General features: G+C 43.4%; 1 non-coding gene and 2 pseudogenes across 1 annotated transcript; all 3 read left to right on the top strand.

Annotated features, from left to right (window-relative positions):
* LOC123085858 (60S ribosomal protein L18-3-like) overlaps positions 1 to 2443 on the top strand; it is a 25146-nt pseudogene extending 22703 nt beyond the window's left edge.
* LOC123089018 (uncharacterized) lies at positions 1027 to 1105 on the top strand (annotated as a pseudogene).
* Positions 1176 to 1268, top strand: LOC123088881 (small nucleolar RNA Z223). The gene has a single exon (XR_006442143.1). It is a non-coding gene; the product is annotated as a small nucleolar RNA Z223 (small nucleolar RNA).
* Positions 2444 to 18271: the final 15828 nt, after the last annotated feature.

The raw sequence follows: 18271 nt of genomic DNA, 5'->3' as shown, positions 1-18271 counted from the left end.
GCAAGCGGTCCTGGACCCAAGGGCGTCCCTTTTTCGCGGGGTCGGCAGAGGGGGAGCGGGGGCGGGGCCGGCGAGCCGAAGGGGGAGATGGACACCCGTGCTGCGGCGAGGCCACCATCCCCGGCCAAGGCGCCGCCCTGCGAGCCGGCGGGTCTCGCTGGACGATGGGGCGGCCGGCAGCGGCGTCATCATCCTCCGCCACATCGGCCCAGCGCAGCGGCGCCACCACCACGGCAGGGGCGGCGACAGCCTGGGGGAGCGGGGGGCGCGCGGACCCAACCAGAGGAGCAGGAGCGACGGGGGCTGCGCAGCAGCGCCGGCGGCCGGGGCGAGGCCGGCCAGAGGCGCGAGCGTCAGATCCGAGGCCGCGGGCGGCGCGTCGCCATCCTACATCAGACCGATGGATTTAGCTCGCCAAACGAAATGGTGAGCGCCAATTTATATTAAATTCATTCAGTCTAGCTTGATCCTGCGAAGGTGGAAGTACCTGTATCACCATGGTGCTACTATCTTGCAAGTAGGAGATAGACTGATGTGCCCAGAAATAGTTTTAATCGCTATGACTCCAGTAGGCAATATGATTGTTTCTTGAGTACAGTTTGTTTCCCTTCTGAGCATATTGGTGTCCCCTGGCTTCTCAGATCACAATCCTGAAGAAACCCCCAATTTCTGTGCTTAGATCTACACCCCCATTTGGTGTTGCAGGTCATGTCACTGTGATTGAGTGGTCATGCATCTCTTGTCCATGTAGTAACAAAATTTGCATTGGAATGATGGCAGTGACCACACCTGCGCTTCTGTTAATCTGTGAAGCACAAGAGAAAACAGTGGTTGAATTTCTTGAGTACAGTTTGTTTCCCTTCTGAGCATATTGGTGTCCCCAGGCTTCTCAGATCACAATCCTGAAGAAACCCCCAATTTCTGTGCTTAGATCTACTATCCCATTTGGTGTTGCAGGTCATGTCACTGTGATTGAGTGGTCATGCATCTCTTGTCCATGTAGTAACAAAATTTGCATTGGAATGATGGCAGTGACCACACCTGCGCTTCTGTTAATCTGTGAAGCACAAGAGAAAACAGTGGTTGAATTTCTTCAAATGAACTAATACATTCATTATTACTCTTCCTTCATTTTATTCTTTAAGATTTATTATCTTTGTATGTTCTCTGGTTTACTGCAGCAGTGATGATACAAACCTTCAGCTTGCATGCCAGTTCTGCTTCTGAGAATTCATGACTGAGAAAGCTGAGATAGATCTGAGCCTTGAACCAGCACATCTTTCTAGGATCATTAATGATTTTGACACTTGCATTAGTTATGTTCTTCTTGGGAACCTTACTCTGGACCAAGGAGGTTTAGCTGGTGCATAAATCTATATGGTTGTCTTACCAGTCCATCACATTATTATGATTGCTTTGGCGCCAAATGATCTAACCGAAATTCTGCTCTTTTGCTTCTTCTGGTGTCCTTCAGTCAAATGTTCTAACAACACTAGCTCTCTCCTTTTTCTAAATGAATGATGTAGTTTCAATATTTGAATATTTGATGTGTTCTTGGAAGAACAGCATACGATGCATAGTCTAGTGGTACATGCTGTATGCAGTGTGGACCAATACTCTGCTTATTGGTTGATCCCACTAATGGCATCATGATTTTGTTATATGAATGTTTTTTGCTTGCTTAAGTGGTGGGCAGTTTATACTTGAGTATGGACTATGGTAATACTTGAAAATGCATGCACCTGCATATTATGCTACGCTCAATCTGTTGACAAATACTGCTTATTCTCCAGTGCTCTGAATATCGTGATTCTATCGTAGAAATGTTTTCGTGCATTGCATTTTGCATTTTCAGCTATTGATGCAATAAAAACCTACACTTTAGGCATGATTTATTTTAGTGCACATTTTTTTGGGTTGTGATGTTTCAGCCTTGATGTTTGAATGCTAGCCTTGATGTTTCAGCCTTGATGTTTGAAGGATGGGACATGGAGGGTGCAACTGGCCCATTACTCTGTGCTGTTGGTTGTGTACCAAGCAAATCATCACAAATTACAATCGTCTTAACAGGTTCTCCTGAGGGGCCCTAAGAACGCCCGTGAGGCAGTGAGGCACTTCGTAAGGCTCCTGGTGTGCCGCGCAGCCATACCAAGCCTTATGTCCGCTCGAAGGGAAGGAAGTTTGAGAAGGCAAGAGGAAGGAGGAACAGCAGAGGCTTCAAGGTCTAGGTTGCTGCTTGTTCATGTGCTACACAGCTCTTGTTTGAGTCTGAGTTATGTTATAATTAAGTGCTAGGATCATCTAAATTTTGTTCGAACGTCATGCACTGTGTAAGAAATTTACATCTGTTTTACCTGATACTGTACTGTTTAACCTCTCTCAACTGGAAATCTTTCAAGTATCTGATCCTCTTGAATGAAGTATGATGGATTGTTTGGCTGCCTGCCGCCCTGTGTCGATTAGGCAGTGGGCTAGAGCCTAGAGCCACGTTCTGCATACGTGGTGTTTGGTTGGCAGCACATGAGGCTAAAAGGCAGGCTTTTGGTTGCACGTGGCCTCTCAACAGGCGGTACCAAATCAAGGTCGCGTCCCAGTCCTATTCCCTCCGTTCCTTTATGTAAGGTGCATTACCTTATTTTCCGCACGGAGACCAAGACACATAATTATAAACATGTTATGGCGAAATTACCCTTATTAAATTTGTTAGTTAGTGGCAAGTAAATCAGTTAGTCCATAAAAGTAAGAGATACACCTTACATAAAGTATATCTCTCTTGATCCCTACAAGGAAAGATACATGCAATCGACAGAAAGATATTTTCCTTATTTTGCTATAAGGAGAGATACAGACAATCAAGAGAGATATATTTCCTTTTTTAAAGGATAACAAGGGAATCATGAGGAATTAGAAGAAGGCCACTACTCTGCGCCGGTGCACCGGCCGAAAGTTTCGGCCGGTCTGGCCAGATCCGTCCGATCTATGTGCACAACCGTCAGATCTCTTCCTCGTCCTCTCCCGCATCCATCGTCAACCTCCTGCACGGGGGAAAAGGTTGAGGAAGGAGAGCACCGCCCTGCACCCGACAGCAAGCCGCCACCGGCCTTCCCGCGTTGCGCTTGCAACCTTGCGCCGCCGTTCGCATCCCTCATCGCCAGCCGTCGTGTCCCTGGCAGCTCCTTGCCACGGCAGGTCGCCGCTCCGACATCACGTCTATGTAGCACCAGCCGACAACGGTTGCACCTCGCCGCCCCCATGGTTGCAACACTAGGTCCGCGCCCGGACGCCCTCGCCGACCCTCGCCGCCGGGTGCATGTTGCTCGCAGCGCCGCCGTCTCCCTGGTCACCACTTCCATCTGTCACCATCGAAGCAAAAAAACTCACCGATGGAAGCTTTGCAGGTTGCCGGTTGCAACAAAATCAGAGCCACGATGGTCGTTGATGCAAAATCAAAAAACGCTTCCAGCAAACCTGAACGCCTGTTCCAGCTTTGTTTTTGACGGTTGCAACATTTTACGGCGTCGCTGGCGAGGGTGTAAGAGCTCCGGTGGTCGGTTGAAGCAAAATCAAAAAAACGCTTCCAGCAAACGTGAACACCCGTTCCAGCTTTTGTTTTTGCCGGTTGCAACATTTTACACTTGGACATCTTGTTGTAGCAAAAGTCAGGCGCCATCGTCGCCGGCCACGCTCCGCCGTCGCTCGGTTGCAACAAAATCGAGCGCCGGTGGTAGCTTCCTCGATACCGGTTGCAGCAAAAACGTAGCATCACCGCCGGTGGGGGAACGGGGGCAAGGGAGGGAGGGAGGGAGGGGGCTGGACGGAGTGCGGGGAGGCGGCGGTGGAGGCACGCGGCTTGGCAGCAGGGAATGCAGGGGGAGCTCGCGGCATTGAGGTGGAAAGAGGAGATGTTGGATCAGGGAGGTGGGAGGACGGTTACATGGGCCCATGAAAAAAGAGGCATGGCCCTATGCGCTCGCGCTGGGCGCGTGACGAGGCGTGCGACCGACCCAAGCTTCGGCCAGCGCACCGTCTTGAAACGTTTCCCTTAGAAGAAATGCACCTTAGATTGTGGAATTATGAGTAGCTACTAAGCAAATGACAATTTGTCATGACATGCCAGGTACTAACAAATGATAACCCTTATATGAATCAAGGGCGGAAGTTTGTCAATGATGATGGGAAGAAAAGAGATTATTGAAAACATTAAAGAAACGTCATGCTGCAATTGGATATCCTCCGGATGGTCTTAAAACATTAGTCCTTCTATGTGTCAACATAAATTCATATGGAGCCAGATGCCAAATAAGTTGATCATAAGTGGTGAGGAATGCCATACTAAAACTTCTGGAACAAGTATAATTTATCCTATAACTAATAACAGATAAGTCTTACATTGTGGTCCTAAGAAATGTCGCATTATTCCTCCGACAAAATCATACAAAGAGTTGTAACTGGTTATATGATGATTATGATTTTAGAAAATTGAAAAAGACTACTAGAAAAGATTATTATCCTTTGCCTTTTATTGATCAAATGTTAGAAAGATTATCTAAGCATACACTTTTTTTGTTTCCTAAATGAATATTCTAGTTTATCTCAAAAAAACATGTCTCTCCTCAGAAGAAAACTACTTTTACTTGTCCCTTTGAAACTTTTTCTTATAGATGTATGCCATTTGATTTATGCAATGCATCTTCTACTTTTCAAAGATGTATGACTGCCATATTTTTTGAATTCTGTGAAAATCTTATTCAAGTCTTCATGGATGATTTCTCCATCTATGAAACTTCTTTTGATGAATGTTTGAACAATCTTGATAAAGTTTTGCCTCTTGAACTAGAACATAAAGCTTATTGGGCTATGAAAAAACTTAATTATGATTTTAAACTTGCTACCGAAAAGAGGTTATTTGATATGAGTTCTTTAGATGAATGTGATGGGATTCATTGCAAGGTAAACAAAATTTTTCCTACGAGAGAAAGAATAAACCCAAGATCCAATCTACTAGATGCTAGCAACGAGTGGGAAAAGGTCTACAAACCCTTGTAGAACACACCCGTTTAATAATCCAAAGATCATGGGTGATGTAGTCATACTTTCGTCGGATCAATTCGATGTAGCACCACATGAACGGTGCCTCTGAATTGTACACGTGCAGCTTGATGTCGTATGCTCCTTTTTCATCCAGCAAGCGAGGGGAAGAGGTGGATGAGATTGATATCGGCAGCAGATGGCATGGTGGCAGAAGTATGATGGAAATCCGGCAGAGCTTCGCTAAGAATTGCACGGATGAGAGACGTATGGAACGAGAGGGAGGTGGCCAGCAACAGGGATGTTAGATCCTGCGGCCAGCCCCTCCCTCCTCTATTTATATGCGTGTGGGGAGGAGGCTTGGCCCCCTCCTCCAAGCATCTAGGGTCTGGGCACCAAAGGGGGAAGAAAATCTACTTCTTCCTTCCCCATCGATCGTGATCCCTCTGTTTTAGGGATCTTGATCTTATCACTACTGCAGGAATGCTTAGTATGCTGGGCACCAAATGGCCAGTAGTGGCGGGCCAGGCTCCTAGGGGCGCCCGCCACTGACCTTCTGCCACTGCTATGATGCCATCAGTGACGGGTGGGCGCCCTCAACTGTTAGAGTCCACCGGTGGCGGGAAGTGCTACCTGCCCGTCATTGGTTTATGTTATTAGTTGTGGCGGGCTGTACCTGTCGCCCACCACAGCTACATCCCTCCAGCCATTCTAGCACCCAATACAAATAACCACATTACAACATACAACTAACCACATTACAACATACAACTAACGTAAGCGATTATACACATTACATTTAACATAGCAATAATCTAAACTTCATATAAATAGATGTACGCATTAGTGTACAACAACTCATGTCACATCATTAGTACAACAACACATACATACAAGACCTCATGATAACAACAATACCATAATGACAATGAGCTGGATAAAGATAATCAAATTCTTTACTCGTCCACTTGTCCACACGGTCTTGCATACTTCATAGTTGATTTTCTTACGGACGTAATTGACATAATGATCCTCAAATTCTATGTGGACGTAGTTAGCATAATGATCCTCAAGTTCTTTTTTAGTCTTATCCTTTGTAGCTGCTGTTTTTGTATCTGTCCACTTGCTCCTTGCATATCTCCCATGAATCATAAATTCCAGGATTCCTCCCGATGTACACCACATACCAGTTCCACTTCATCTACGTAAATAAATAAAGAAGCCAACAAGTCAATTTCATAGTTATGCAATCACATAGAGTAAAGTCACATCATAATCTTCATAGCATTATAGACGATACAAATCACCACGTTGCACAGTTCATTAGTAGTTCAAAAGCAAAAGTTTAGCTCCATCATTCGCCTCAATCATATAGATCACATGAAAGCTATGCACTAGTTGTTCAGCTCCATCATGAGCTATCCCCGCCTTCCGTCATCTTCGTGATCTCGTCTTGGGTGGTCCTCGCAGCTTCGATGGCTACTCGAGCACTCTCCGCACCTTCTTGCGCACTCTCAGCGGCTGCTCTAGCGCTCACGGAATATGCCTGAGCACTCTTGGTGGCTGCTCGAGCACTCTCGACATGGGCGAGCACAATCTCGGTGTACTGAGCCATCCTCGTGACAATGTCTACGGCAGTAGGAATCCCGTCTATGGGTGTAACGAGGCGTGTTGGCTTCTTCATCTAAATCGCATTAAACAAATTGTCATTCAGATATAACATTTAGAAAAAACAACATGATCATATTGAGTGTCAGAAATTAAGTGAAATGGAACTTAATCCATGCTTCGCAAAAATATTGGCACTCACTATGAAAACTACATCTATATGTAGTCTTTTTGTATAGCACACACAATCAATTTTAACACACGCAATCACTTATGAAGATTCAATGATACATCATACAACAAATTTTAGCTACACTAATAAAATGCTGCACTAGATTTTTATCACTATTTTGTACATTTTAAATACACTAATAAAAAGAGAGAGAAACCATACCACAAGTAACCGTTGATAGAGAGGAAGGAGGTGTGCTTACGGGGCCAGAGTCGGAAGGGTGGTTGTATGAGGCGAAGGTCAGTGGCGGAGGCATCGACGGACGGCGAGTTCGACAGAGACGAGCACGGCTTGGATGCAGAGGAAAGCACGAGCGACGGTCACGGGGAAGTAGTTCGAGGTAGCGTTGCATGGCGACGCCGACGAACTTCGAGGCAGGGACGGAGGCACGGGTGATGGGGAAGATTGGCTCCTCGGTCCGTTTGAGGCGGCGGACCGAGACCTCGTCGGTGGCGACGGAGGACGCCATGACATTGGCGGAGGCGAGAGAGGAGGGGAGAAAGGGTTTGGGTGTAGAATGAGATTCAAGTGGCATGGGGGAGGGTAGGTAATGTCTAGTAGAGCAGCGACGGGCGCGAGTAGTAGCCCACCACCCAAGTATAAGCGTGGGAGGTGGCAACGTGACCAAATATAGTTGTGGCGGGCGACTGCTGTGGCGGGTAATCTTCGCCGCCCTCCACAACTACTCACCTAGTACTAGCGAGTGTGCTTTAGGACTCGCCACTACTTTCTTTCATAATTAACCGTGGCAGGTGCCACACCCCGCCTGCCACTATTTGGGGTTCACCTATAAGCTCTTTCCCAGTAGTGTATCCCTTCGGGATTTGATCCTATTCCTTTTAAAGAGGATTTTGGTGCGCATGGACCAGAGATGTGGTGCCTTGTCCCACTACCCATGTCCATGTGGGTCTCTCCACGTAGGTGGATCCCACTTTGAAACCTTCTAGAACCTTCCTGGTATAATACCGCAAAATCCCGAACTTTTTCGGTAACCCTGAGAATACTTTCCATATATGTTTTCTTTGTCCCCAGACCATTACGAAGCTCCTCATGATGTCTGGGATCCCATCCAAGACTCTGAATCAAAATTCGTTAACACCATCTTATTATCTCATCAAACCCTAGCGACATCGAACGTTAAGTGTGTGACCCTACGGGTTCAAGAATATGTGGACATGATGAAGACTCCTCTCTGATCAATAACCAATAGTGGGACCATGGATGCCCATAGTGGTTCCCACATATTCCAGGAATATATTTCATCGGTTGAACCACCACGTCAAGGATTCAAATAATCCCGTATACAATTCCCTTTGTCTTGTGATATGTTACTTGCTCGAGATTTGATCGTCGATATCACCATACCCAGTTCAATATCGTTACCAGCAAGTTCTTTTTACTCGTTCCCTAATATAGTACCCCCGTGACCAAACACATTAGTCACATGCTTGCAAGTTACTTATGTTGTTGTATTACCGAGATGACCCAGAGATATCTCTCCATCACATAGAGTGACAAATCCCAATCTTGAACCATGCAACCCAACTAGTACCTTCAAAGATACATTAAGAGTACCCTTATGATCACCCAGTTGCAAAGTGACGATTGATGCCCACAAAGCATTCTTCCGGTACTAGGGAGCGACATGATCCCATGGTGTAAGGAAGAAAGTTGTAGCAATTTAAACTCAGTGACACGGTTAGATGCTAAGCTTATGATTGGGTCTATCCATCACATCATTCTCCTAATGACATGACCTCGTTATTAAATGACAACTCATTTCCATGGTTAGGAAACCTTAACCATCTTTAACCAACGATCTAGTCTAGTAGAGGCTTATGAGGGACACAATATTTGTTTATGTATCCACACATGTATTTGATTTTCCGGTTAATAAAATTATAGCATGGAGAATAAACACTTATCAAGAACAAAGAAATATGATAATAATAACTTTATTATTGCCTCTAGGGAATAGTTCCAATAGTCTCCCACTTGCACTAGAGTCAATAATCTAGTTTACATTGTTACAAATGTAATACCTATGGAGGTCTGGTGCTGATCATGTTCTGTTCATGGAAGAGGTTTAGCTAACTGGTCTACAACATTCAAACCCGTATGAACTTTGCAAATCTCTGTCACTTTCCTTGACGTAGTCATGGATGGAGTTAATGTGGCATTTGATATGCTTGGTTTTCTTGTGAGACCTTGCCTCCTTGGGAATGGCTATGGCACCGTGTTGTCACAATAGATAGCCATGGGATCTAATGCACTAGGAACCAAGGAACCACACCTAGTTCATATATGAATTCCTTCATCTAAACTCCTTCCTGCGCCGCTTCCAAAGCAGCTACATATTCCGCTTCAGTTGAAGATGCGGCTACAATGCTCTTCTTGGAGCTACACCAGTTGACTGCTCCACTATTCAAAATAAATACATATCCTGATTGAGATTTTGAGTCATCCAAATTAGTGTCAAAGCTAGCATCAACGTAACCCTTTACGATGAGCTCTTTGTTACCTCCATAAACGAGAAACATTTCCTTAGTCCTCTTTAGGATATTTTTTTACTGTTGTCCAGTGTTCCACTCATGTATCACTTTGGTACCTACCAGTCAAACTAATGACAAGGCACACATCAGGTCTAGTACACAACATGACATACATGATAGAGCCTATGGTTGAGGCATATGGGACGACTTTCATCCTTTCTCTTTCTTCTGTCGTAGTTGGACACTGAATCTTACTCAACTTCTTAGCTTACAACATGGGCAAGAACCCCTTCTTTGACTGGTCCATTTTGAACTTCTTAAATACATTGTCAAGGTATGTACTTTGTGAAAGTCCTATCATGCTTCTTGATCATCTCTATAGATCTTGATGCCCAATATGTAGGCTGCTTCACCGAGGTCTTTCATTGAGAAACTCTTATTCAAATAACCCTTTATGCTTTCAAGAAGTTCTACAACATTTCCAATCAATAATATGTTATCCACATACAATATTAGAAATGCTATAGAGCTTCCACTGACTTTCTTGTAAATACAAGCTTCTCCATAAGTTTGGATAAATCCAAACCCTTTGATCACCTTATCAGAGCAAAGATTCCAAATTTGGGATGCTTGCCTCAGTCCATAAATGGATCGCTGAAGTTTGCATACCATATTAGCATCCTTAAGATTGACAAAACCTTTGGGTTGCATCATATACAACTCTTACTTAATGTAACCATTGAGGAACACAATGTTGACATCCATCTGTAGAAATTCATAAAAAAATGCAGCAATTGCTAACATAATCCTAACAGACTTTAGTATTGCTATGGGTGATAAAGTCTCATCATAGTCAACCCCTTGAACTTGCTCAAAACCTTCTGTAACAAGTCGTGATTTATAGACGGTGACATTACCATCAACGTCTATTTTCTTCTTAAAGATCCATTTGTTCTCAATGGACTTCCGGTCATCGGGTAAGTCCACCAAAGTCCATACTTGGTTTTCATACATGGATCCTCTTTCGGATTTCATGGCCGTCCTTGTAGCCATTTTTCGGAGTCCGGGCTCATCATCACTTCCTCATAGTCTGTAGGTTCATCGTTGTCTAACAACATGACGTCCATGATAGGACTACAATACAATTCAGGAGCACTACATTGATACGTCTCCAACGTATCTATAAGTTTTTATTGTTACATGCTATTATATTATCAATCTTGGATAGTTTATATGCATTTTTATGCTATTTTATATCATTTTTGGGAACTAACCTATTAACCCACTGCCTAGTGCCATTGTTGTGTTTTTGCTTGTTTTGAGTTTTCCAGAAAATCATACCAAACGGGGTCCAAATGCTACGAAACGTTTTGATGATTTTTTTCTGGAAAAAAGAGACCCTAGAAGCTTCGGGAGGAGACTAGACGTGAAGCGAGGAAATGACAAGGCAACTAGGCGCACCGAGGGGGTAGGGCACGCCCTGTTACCTCGTGGGCCCCACGTGGCTTCGTCTGACCTATTTCCACTTCTATAAATTCTCAAATATTGAGAAACCAACAGAGAGCCACCCGGAACACTTTTTTTGCCGCTGCAACCTTTTGTTCTTCCGCGATCCCATCTGGAGGCCTTTTCTCGTACTGTGCCGAAGGAGGAATCGATCACGGAGGGCCTCTACATCAACCTTCTCGCCCTTCTGGTGATGCGTGAGTAGTTCACCATAGATGAACGGGTCCATGGCTAAACTAGACAACTTCTTCTCTGTCTTTGATCTTCAATATAATGTTCTCCTCGATATTCTTGCAGTTCTATCCGATGTAATCTTCTTTTGCGGTGTGTTTGTTGGGATATGATGAATTGCGGGTTTATGATCAGATTATTCATTGAAAGTAATTGAGTCTTTTCTAAAATTTATTATGCATGATTGTGATAGCTTTGTATCTCTCTCCGATCTATCCGTTTGGTTTGGCCAACTAGATTGATTTATCTTCAATGGGAGAGGTGATTGTAATGGGTTCAATCTTGCGGTGTCCTCACCTCGTGATAGAAGGGCTAGCGAGGCATGTATTTGTATTGTTTCCATTAAGGGTAAAACAACGAGGTTTATTCATATTGCTTGATTTTACTTTGTCTACATCATGTGATCTTGCTTAAGGCGTTACTCTGTTTGTCATGAACTTAATACCATAGATGCACGTTGGATAGCAGTCGTCTGGTGGAGTAATAGTAGTAGATACAGGCATGAGTCGGTCTACTTGTCACGGACGTGATCCCTATATGTGTGATCATTGGTCATTGCCATGAATAACATCATAACTATGTGCTTTTCTATCAGTTGCCCAACAGTAATTTGTTTACCCACCGTATGCTACTTTTTTGAGAGAGAGAGGCCTCTAGTGAAAACTATGGCCCCAGGGACTACTTTAATCATATTATAAAAACTAAAAATACCTTGCTGCAATTTTACTCTTTTTGTTTTACTTTTCTTTTTATCTATCTATCACTATCAGAATTTATCCTTGCAAGTAATGAGTTCAAGGGGATCGACAACCCTCTTGATTGCCTTGGTGTGCAAGTATTTGCTTCTCTGTGTGTAGGTTCTGAAGACAAGAATTTGTGTGGTTCTCCTATTGGTTAGATAACCTTGGTTCTCATCGAGGGAAATAATTATCTCTATTGTACTACTCAACCTTCCCTCTTCGGGGAAAATCCCAACGCAGCTTACAAGTAGCAGAAAGAATTTCTGGCGTCGTTGCCACTATGTCTCAACAAAACACTAAGTTGTGTGACTCTTCAAATACTAATAATAATGATTTTATTAGTACTCCAATTGCTCCTCCCGCCACTAGTGCGGAGCCGTATGATATTAATGTTGCATTGCTAAATCTTGTTATGAAAGAATAATTTTTTGGAAATCCTAATGAAGATGTTGCATCCCATCTTAGTACCTTCATTGAATTATGTGATATGCAAAAGAAAAAAGATGTGGATAATGATATTATTAATTTGAAATTATTTCCTTTCTTGCTAAGAGATCGTGCTAAAGCTTGGTTTTCATCCTTGCCTCACAATAGTATTGATTCATCGGATAAGTGTAAGGATGTTGTTATTGCCAAGTATTTTGCTCCTGCTAAGATTATTTCTCTCAGAAATTAAATTACAAACTTTAAGCAACTTGAGCATGAACATGTTGCACAATCTTGGGAAAGAATGAAATTAATAATTAGAAATTGTCCCACTCATGGTTTAAGCTTATGGATGATAATACAAAACTTTTATGCGGGACTAAACTTTGTGTCGAGAAATCGTCCAGACTCTGCTGCAGGTGGTACTTTTATGGAAATCACATTGGTAGAAGCTACAAAACTACTTGATAATATAATGACAAATTATTCTCAATGGCACACCAAACGAGCTCCAACTGGTAAGAAGGTAAACTCTATCGAAGAAATTGCTACTTTTAGTGATAAAATGGATGCTCTTATGAAAATGCTTGCTAGTAAAATTTCTCATGTTGATCCCAATGATGTGCCACTATCTACTTTTATTGAGAAAAATAATGAGGCTATTGATGTGAATTTTGTCTCTAGAAATAATTCAACAACAATGCTTATAGAGGTAATTTTAATCCTAGACCGTATCCCAGTAATTCCTCTAATAATTATGGTAATTCCTATGGAAATTCTTACAATAATAATAATAATGATAATAATAATAAGATACCTACTGATCTTGAGAACCACATTAAAGAATTTATTAGTTCTCAAAAGATTTTCGTTGCTATGGTAGAAGAAAAACTACATAAAGTTGATGATATGGCTAGAAACATGGATAGAATTGCTCATGATGTGGACACTCTTAAAACTAATTTTTTTGCCACCTAAGCATGATATTAATGAGTCAATAAACACTGGTACATCGAGCTGCTATACAAATAGTTTTTAACCCCTTTCCGCGATGGAGTTTTAAACCATCGCCTTGCCTGTGTGTGCGATAGGGGGGGGGGGGTGCTTCCCACACGACCCAGAAACCGTCGGGGATAGGGAGCCATGATGCAGACACATTGCCAAATGTAATCATATGCGATGCAACAACATATCACACACACCACATTCTGGCACACGTGTGGGATTGGTGATCAAACGTTTATAATTACGTAGTGAAACCAAACGGTGTTTCATATTGGACAATTTGCAAAATAGTACCTAAGGCACACGGGCCATCATCGGAATTGTGTGCGATATGTGCCCCATCGCACACGAGTATTCTGTGGCAATCGTCTGCCATGCATGACACCATTACACATGTTTCCTGAACAATTACCGTGTGCAATATGTGCTATCACAAATGGTCCAGGAGCCCCTTCACACACATACAAGTGCTACAAATCATGTGCGATTTGTTGTGTATCACCGACGGTTGCGGTATGAGTGACATGTGCTTTCCATTCTGGATCGCACATGTTTCCTGAACAATTTATGAGTGAGATTGCATTTTGCATTGGGCATGGTTTACTATAAGCTCCCGTGTGCGATAATGTGCTATCACAAACAGTCCAGGAGCCCCTACGGACACATAGAAGTGCTACAAATTGTCTGCAATTTGTTGTGTATCACCGACGATCTGCTATGATTGACGTGTGCTTTCTGTTCTGGATTGCACACACTCATTTAGTTGAACCATGTGCGCATCAATGGCCAGGTTAAAGCAAAAATATCGCATTTGAGTCGCCATGCAAAAAGAAAATTCAACACAATATGCAATTGAACAAATAGTGTCCATAGGAAGAACATTCATCAGAATTCACAACAATGTGCAATTGAACAAATGGTAGCTAAATTCCAATGATTTTCCGACATATGGAGTACATAATTAATCATCATACTGTACGAAATACGTAGACCTCATGACATGGAAAACAATGCATCCATGCGTATATGTTTAACAACTAACTCTTACTCATTGTTTCAGGAGAAGCCATGCTGAAATCTTCATTATCACCAATGGGCTTGATGTAGTGATTCAAGAAGAAGTTGTTGATAAATGTCCTAACCATCAGCAATTCATCAGCGGGGAGCGGTTCAGGGGTCATCGGTTCAAAGATGAGTTGCATGATTTTTAAGATCAGAATGTGCCATATGAGTGGAGTAGAAGATATTAATTAAGATAGACTTACTGGTACTAATCCGCAAGTATCTTCATGACAATCAGCAGATTTGCAGATGGAGATCATGTGTCTGCAAACATAGTATCCACAAAGGTTGGTCCCTGCTTGTTGCTGAGGACACTTGAATTTTTTGTACAGAAATAGTCATGTATTTTCCTTGTTAGGAACAACACAACCGGTGTAAGATATTTTTTGTTTGGAAAGAAATAGAAAGAGGTTTATTTAGAAGCCTAAACATTTGACTAGCGTAAGAAAAGTTATTTGCAAACTATTGGATGCATTTTCCGAAAATAACGGATTTCGGTGTCTTACCGGAGAAATGATCTCGTGCTGCAGAGGTAGTTCCCTCTTGAATAGGTTGCCTAGTTTAGTGTTGCACAATGCTAACACACTCCAAATGAAGATGGAATTTCACATACTCAATTCTTGAACCAGATATGAATGCAAATTGAACATCGTAGAATTCAATACGTATCCATGAATTCTAAGATTAAGAAAACCATGAACTTATGAACTATGTCAAAATATGAAAGACAATCAATGTATGCATGGTTGTTTATTTGACTTACCCTTCATGATATGGCCAGAGAAATAATTCTGCATGGGATGTGTTTTCGAAGATTCTGGCGACCTTGTTAATGGCCCACTCCCATTCATCCTTATCACATAATAATGTGCCATTTGCTAATGCAGGGTCTATGAAATACACACGCTGCCTTTTTCTTCTGTGCATGATCAATCCCCTGAGAGGAATACAATACAATTAGCTTTGTATCATTTAGAACCTTGTATGAAGAAGTTGATCAGAGTTTGTGAAGTACTTACAAAATCAAGCATTTAACAAGAGTGGCATCGAGCACGTTGAAGTTGAAGAAGAGATGTAAGTCCTCGACATGCACACTGATGAAACTCAGATCATGACAGAAATTATCTCCGTCGTAGTGGAATAGCAGAACCCCATGACCTTTTGACTTTGATCCATGCAATATTTATGTAACATGCGATAACTGGAACTACACTCCTCAAAGTATCCGACAACAAGAAATGGTTGGTCATGGACGTAATTACGTGCTTGAAGTACACCTGCTTTATTTTTAGCAAGCATGTATTGAGTTCTTTATTGTCCATGATGTCAGAAACAATATTACTCTCCGATTCCAACAACTTGCTGGTAATTTGGTTCTGGGCGATAAGTGCTTCAAATAAGAGGCTACCATTCTCATTCCTCCTCGGTCTCGAGGCCTGCTTCCTAGGGGGTGCAGCCTGTTTGCCTGCTTCCTGGGCTATAGGAGTAGGTCTAGATGGTTGAAAGGTGGATTGCCGAGCAGCGGACTGCTGAGCAGATGGTTTAGCTATGCCGGACTGCTGAGCTGGCAGTGCTGCTATGACAGCTTGCTGGGTTGTAGGAGCAGAGGCATCGGACTGCTGACCAGGTATTGAAGCTATTTCAGGTTTTTGCACAGGTGGTTCCAACTTGTCGGTGTGCTAAGGAGGCTCTGCCAGCATGTTGGTTTGCTGAGCAGGCAGTGCCGACGCATCGGTATGCTGAGCACGCGGATACAAACCAACGGACTGATGAGTAGTCGGTTCTGGACCTCCGGACTTCTTAGCAAGGGGAGCATGCTTAGTCCGTTCCACCAGGTTGGCATGCTGAGCATGCGGTGCCGCTGAGTCTCCCCCTACTGCTTCAGTGGCCGGCATCTGGACCAGTGGTGCATCTTCAGCAGTTGTAGGCCTTGACACTGACTGCTCAGGGGCGGGCGAGGACATGGCCTGTACATCACAAAGTCGAGCGGGCTGATCCTAGGTTGATGCATCAGCCGTCGAATTATGAGTATTAGGTTCCTTGGGGGGAGCACGCGAGAGCTGCTACGGCAATGAGAGAGTCACTGGTTGAAGGGCGACATTGGTTGCTCTTGGCGAGGCTTGAGGGATCTCATCCTTGAAGTCTATTTCCTTTCGTGGCCACCGGATATGATGTAACACTGTTTATCCCAAGGTCATCTTCTCATCAAAGTCCCCTAGGGCATTCTTTAGAGCAAATTCATTGAATCTAGGCTTTACTTCAATCACATAGCAGTTCACGCAGGCTGACCTCAATGGCATATTGTCCAACAAGAGGTCCCCTTCCAAGAAGGGGGGTAAACCCAGGCTGTTGCACATTTTAACGTACCTTCATAATGTGTAAGCACACCCCTCCGTCCGTCTTTCATTCCAAACAAATCAGATATAGCATCATTATGCGCAGCTACAGTCTCAGTGTCACTGGCGCCAGCTGATGCACAACTACTCTTGTGCAGTGTTGTCGCGCAATAGACAACATCCTCCATGCCCGCCTCCCCCCATCTGCTAGCTATCTGTCAGTGTTAGAGTCTTCTACATCATAAGTGACTCCTCAATTCCCTTTTGAAGCCCCAGATACATGTCCCTCCTCAACCTTTCATATAATTGATTCTTCTTCAGTTCACTCCTCGCTTTTTTCAGGCTGAGCCTCTCTTCTTTGCTGAGTGTGAAAGCACTCTTGTGCAGGACATTGACACCTATACCCCTTGCATAGCCACGGGCTATTTTGTTTCCGGAGCATCGGACAGAATGTCACATGGCCCTGAGTTCTTGCAAAACCTTCCAGGGATCTTGGAATCCTTTAACATCACGTGATACAGTTCTTCGTCATGTGAGTTTTCAAAGTAATAAGTTTCGGACGTACCCAGTGAAGGAAATATGCCCTAGAGGCAATAATAAAGTTATTATTTATTTCCTTATTTCATGATAAATGTTTATTATTCATGCTAGAAGTGTATTAACCGGAAACATAATACATGTGTGAATACATAGACAAACAGAGTGTCACTAGTATGCCTCTACTTGACTAGCTCGTTAATCAAAGATGGTTATGTTTCCTAACCATAGACATGAGTTGTCACTTGATAGACGAGATCACATCATTAGGAGAATGATGTGATTGACTTGACCCATTCCGTTAGCTTAGCACTTGATCGTTTTAGTTTACTGCTATTGCTTTCTTCATGACTTATACATGTTCCTGTGACTATGAGATTATGCAACTCCCGATTACCGGAGGAACACTTTGTGTGACGCCCCCGATTCAATCGTACACTAATCATACACGCAAACGTGTACAATCAAGATCAGGGACTCACGGGAAGATATCACAACACAACTCTAAAAATAAAATAAGTCATACAAGCATCATATTACAAGCCAGGGGCCTTGAGGGCTCGAATACAAGAGCTCGATATAGACGAGTCAGCGGAAGCAACAATATCTGAGTACATACATAAGTTAAACAAGTTTGCCTTTAGAAGGCTAGCACAAACTAGGGATATAGATCGAAAGAGGCACATGCCTCCTGCCTGGGATCCTCCTGAACTACTCCTGGTTGTCGTCAGCGGCCTGCACGTAGTAGTAGGCACCTCCAATGTAGCAGGAGTCATCATCGACGGTGGCGTCTGGCTCCTGGACTCTATCGTCTGGTCGCAACAATCGGGTATCGAAAGGGGAAAAGGGGGAGCAAAGCAACCGTGAGTACTCATCCAAAGTACTCGCAAGCAAGGAGCTACACTACATATGTATGCATTGGTATCAAATGGAAAAAGGGTAGCATATGCGGACTGAACTGCAGAATGCCAGAATAAGAGGGGGATAGCTAGTCCTGTCGAAGACTATGCTTCTGGCAGCCTCCATCTTGCAGCAGAAGAAGAGAGTAGATGGTAAGTTAACCAAGTA

This window comes from Triticum aestivum, chromosome 4A, assembly GCF_018294505.1.
Source record: "Triticum aestivum cultivar Chinese Spring chromosome 4A, IWGSC CS RefSeq v2.1, whole genome shotgun sequence".
In the NCBI taxonomy this organism is placed as follows: Eukaryota; Viridiplantae; Streptophyta; class Magnoliopsida; order Poales; family Poaceae; genus Triticum; species Triticum aestivum.
Note: the sequence above shows the minus strand (reverse complement) of the source record. Positions and strands in the feature narration are given on the sequence as shown.